Consider the following 5,000-nt stretch of genomic DNA (forward strand, 5'->3'; position numbering starts at 1 on the left):
GGGTGTCAAGTGTGTCGTCCTTGAGTCTCTGACAGACCACCTAGCCAAAATACACGTGACTGACCTTGTCACCAAACCAGTCCAGCTATACACAGTTTTGCCTCCCCAAACAGGAAAAAGACACGAGAAACTCAATCCCTGAAAATCCCGTGCGCGCTGTCAGCGAAAAAAACCGTCAGCCCTATGACAGCAGAAACCTGCACTGTGAAGCTCGTGCGTTTCAAAACATCCGTGCTCGGGAGCACTGTCAGCAAAAACTCTGCTGTGTCCAATATCACGCACAGGCGCTTTCTATCATACATTGACCCAGAACAGGCACTCCACTGAGTGACGCTTTCTTGGTCTCTGTCACCCGATCGTGACACACCTCCCCTCTTCAAGACGAAACCTCGGTTTCGCTCACAGTCATGTTCTCCTCTACAGCCCGAGAGAGAAAGTCAGCTCCAACATTGTTGGCGCCCGGAATGACGCGTACCGTGAATTGGTACGGTTGGAGAATCAACGCCCAGCGCATAAGTCTGGCGTTTGCCAACCTTGCAACCTGAAGATATTGCAGAGGTTGATGGTCCGTTTCCAGACAGAAAGGTCGTCCTCAAGAACGAGCAACCCCTCGTTTCACCCCTGATGACTGCAACCTTCTTTGTCTTCTTGTCTTTGTTCTTCTGGTCTTTGTTCTTCTCCCCGTAGGCTGTCCTCTCTATGTAGGCGCGCAGCAGGTTGGCGTGGTACAGGCGTGCTTTCCCGTGCATCATGATCCTGTAGTCGTTCTGGCCCACCCTCGCTGTCACCTCAAAAGGTCCTTGCCACTGCAGTTGTAGCTTGTTGTGTTTGACAGGTAGAAGTAGCAACACCCGTTCTCCAATCTTGAAGCTGCGCGGCCGTGCCTTGCGGTCGAATCCTCGCGCGTAACGCTGTGCTGCTCTTCCCAGGTTCTCTTGAGCCAATTTGCAGGTCTCTTCAATCCTGTTCCTGAGTTCTACGATGTAGGTCGCTGTCGTCTGCACCTCCTCGTCAGCTTCTTCGTCTGTCCAAGCCTGACGCAGGATAGCCATGGGACCGCGTACCTGTCTGCCGTACAACAACTCAAATGGGGAAAAGCCCAAGCTCTCCTGAGGAACCTCGCGGTATGCAAAAAGCAATGCTGGGATGTACCTGTCCCACGTGCGTGGTTTCTCCTGAGCTAGTTTCCTCAGCATGGTCTTCAAGGTGCCATTGAACCTTTCCACCAGTCCGTTGCACTGAGCATGGTAAGGAGTGGTGAAGTGCTGCTCCAGTGATAGCAGTCGTGCTGCCTCCGCCATCACTCCTCCCGTGAACTGCGTGCCTCTGTCGGTGAGTACCTCTGATGGAATTCCCAGCCGGGACCACATAGTAACCAGAGCCTCAGCTACTCGCGTGGCTTCAATCGATTTCAGAGGGATCGCCTCTGGGTATCGAGTAGCGTAGTCCACCATGGTCAAAATGTATCTGTTTCCGTCCTCAGACGCAGGCAAGATGGGCCCGATGATGTCCACTGCCACCCGACGAAAGGGTTCGTCGATGAGCGGCATCTTCTCTAAGGGGACCTTCCTCACCCTTCCTTTGGCAACCACCTTCTGGCACTTATCGCAGGACGCACAGAAACGTCGGACATCCGTGCAGATGCCTGGCCAGTAAAAGTGGCGCCAGACACGATCCGTGGTCTTCTTGGTGCCAAGATGACCTCCCAGAATCGAGTCGTGTGCCGTTGCCATGACACCCTCGCGAAACTCGCGAGGCACGACAACCTGTTTGAATGTACCTTCTTGGTTGCTGAACTCACGGTAGAGCAACTTCTTGTCCCTGAGGAACCTTGACCTCCCATGCTTCCCGCTCAGCTTCACCTTCCCCGACTTCGCGTGCTCCCGAGGAGTAGCTAAGGTCGGGTCAGAATCCTGAGCCTTCGCGAGAAGCGCGGGGGTCACGTTCCCCAGGGCAGCTCGTGCAGCAGGTAGGGGTTTGAGAGGTTTGTCCTCTCGCTCCGCCTGTGCCCGCGTGAGCACTGAAATGACGTCGGGAGACCGGTAAACGGGAACCTCCCTGGTGACGCCGTCCACAAACTGAACCCGGTTTCCAATGAGCAGGTCGCATGGAGGATCGTCCATGACGACGGCCACAATGGTCCCCGTGAACAACGGGGTTACGACCTTGATCACTGCCGTGTTCAAGTCGTAAGCGTGAGATGCCTCGGCCATTCTCACCCTGATGCTGTCTCCTGTGTAGGCCATAGCTGGAACTAGACTCGCCCGAACCACTATCATGTCTGCTCCTGTGTCCCGCAGACCTTCGCCCTTCACTCCGTTAACGTAGACGTTACAGTGGGGCTGGAAATGTTTCCTGGAGCACGGAACGCAGAGTTGTGGAATGGTGCATGAGCTCGTGACGTCCCTGAACTCCTCACTGCCAACGAAGTGAACGCCCTTCTGGTCAGCCTGTCTCTTGTGGCAGTCCTTCTTCACGTGGCCCCGCTTGTTGCAGTAGTAACACTGGATGTCAGTTCTGGAACTCGATCCCTTGTGTCCCTGATCGTCCTTCCCGTCCTTGGGTCCTGAAGAACCCGAATTTCCTGATTTTCCTGGCCGTGAGCCTGAAGATTTGCCGGAGATCGCCTGGGCGTCCTCGTGTACTCTGATCCAGTCGGCTGCTTCCTGAGTAGTCTTAGGCTGGTGCTCCTGCACGAAGGTCACCACCTCAGGTCGCAGGCTGGACATCAGTTGTTCCATGACTATGAGGTCGGCAAGGTCGTTGACGGTCCAGTCCTTTTCGGCCATCTCCACCCAGCGCCGCAGGTAGAGGTTAAGGCGTGCCACAAACTGATGACTCAGCTCGCCGCTCAGTCTCTTGCTGTTACGCAGACGTCGTCTGTAGGCTTCAGCAGTCAGGTTAAAGCGCTGGAGTAACGCCTTCTTAAGTGCCTGATAGTCTCTCGCCTCGTCGTCCTCCAAAGCGTTGTAGAGCTGCAATGCGCGTCCTTTCAAGCAGGTGCTAAGGCGGCTAGCCCACGTGGCCTCTTCCCACTTCTGGTCGGATGCAATGCGCTCAAACCGGCGTAAAAAGTCGTCGAGCTCGTCCTTGTCATCGTCGAACGTCGGCAGTCTCGTACGGTCGGCAACAAACGTCGGCGCGCCAGCCTGAGTAAGCGTACCTTTCTCGGCCTGTAGCCTAGCTAGTTCTAGCTGGTGTTCGCGATCCGCCTGTTTGTCCTGTCTGTCACGTTCGGCCTGTCGTTCTCTTTCTTGTCTTGCAAGCTCGTCTTCCTTATCCTGTCGGTCACGTTCGGCCTGTCGTTCGGCCTGTCGTTCCCTTTCTTGTCTGTCACGTTCGTCTTTCTCTTTCTTTTCTTGTCTGTCTCGTTCTCTTTCTTGTCTGTCAAGTTCGTCTTTCTCTTTCTTGTCCTGTCTGTCACGTTCGTCTTTCCTTTCCTGTCTGTCTCGTTCTGCCTGTCGTTCCCTTTCTTGTCTGTCAAGTTCGTCCTTCTTTTCCTGTCGGTCACGTTCTTCTTTTCTTGTCAGTCGCTCAAATTCTTCCTTCCGTTCTACTTCTAAGCGTTTTAGAACGCTTCGGGCTCTAACGCGTGCGTCTCGCTCAGTCGGCTGCTCGCTCCCAGGAGTCTCGAAAGTTATTCTCCTTGTAGGAGATCCCCCTGTAGCCATGGTTAGTTTTAGCAAAGGTTTATTACCAAAATAAGTCTAACGCAGCTATAGCTAGAACACGCGGTGATGAAAGCGATGGATACAAAAATCCAGCAACCAGAAAATGCAGAAGAAAAATCCAAAGGGTGTAGAACAAATCGCGTAGCCTACTTTATGGCTGCTTTTTGCGGTGAAACAAAATGTTTCCCACAGCCGTGGCCTACTTTATCGGCTGCTTTTTGCGGTGAAACAGAGTGTCTCCCACAGCCTTGGTTAGGACAGAAGTCCTCGGACCCTTCCCCCCCAAAATTCCAACAACGTCAAAATATGGAGAAAAATCCAAGTAAAACAAGACGGTAGAAATATAACCTGTTACAGAATGCGAAACAACAATGTAGAGAAAACTGAGTAAAACGAATAACAAATCCGCTAACCCCGCTCAGCTCTCTGCAACGGAAAAACTCTGAACGTACAACAACAAAGATTCACAAACAAAGGAAAGGGAGATAATCACAGTTAGCGCATACAATAACTCACAAATTACAATTTACATTTCCTGCAAGATGTGAATCGCTTAAGGTGTGGTATATGATCAAAACTATACAAAAAAGGGTAGCACCAAGCAGAAAATAAGTCGAGCACTGACGAGATTATCTGCTCTTAGTTATCCTTAATTGGTGGGTCTTTATCAGTTGGAAATTAACTGAGTAAATCCCGGCTTGGCCCCCATGTGTCACGTTTCAATATATCACTTAAGGTGATTATGAACCGGTTAATTACTACTAATTAACTAACCACACCACGATCCACTCTCGCAGTCATACAATTAAATAGAGTCAACAAAAGTATAAGTTTCAGACGCCCGTTTATGTATAAACTCTCCACCTCCCTCGAGCCTCCACTCAAAATATGTTCCTTTTACGTTCTCAACACGTAAAAAACCAGTGTTCACTGACAAAATGCCAGTACTATGTAGAAAATTATAGGAACACGCTGAACCCGTGTAAATATAGTTAAATGAGAATGTTCTGTTCGAAAAGCTCTAGTTCGTGCAGGTTTCCACACCCCACGTTGTCACTACTCCAATGAAATCATAGATACGAAAGACAACGGTGGTCAACGGGGTGCGTACGACATGGTGCACTTAGCTTTATCTCTGCTGCTGCTGCTTAGCCGGTATGCTGGTTAGTCGGTTCGCTGGTTAGCCGGTCCGCTGGTTAGCCGGTTCGCTGGTTAGCCGGTCCGCTGGTTAGCCGGTCTCCTGGTTAGCCGGTCTCCTGGTTAGCGTAGCCTCAACAGTTCCCGCCAGAGTCAGCCGTGCCGATGTTACGGGAACGTAACGAACGAACG

Source organism: Littorina saxatilis, linkage group LG6 (genome assembly GCF_037325665.1).
Source record: "Littorina saxatilis isolate snail1 linkage group LG6, US_GU_Lsax_2.0, whole genome shotgun sequence".
NCBI classification, from domain to species: Eukaryota; Metazoa; Mollusca; class Gastropoda; order Littorinimorpha; family Littorinidae; genus Littorina; species Littorina saxatilis.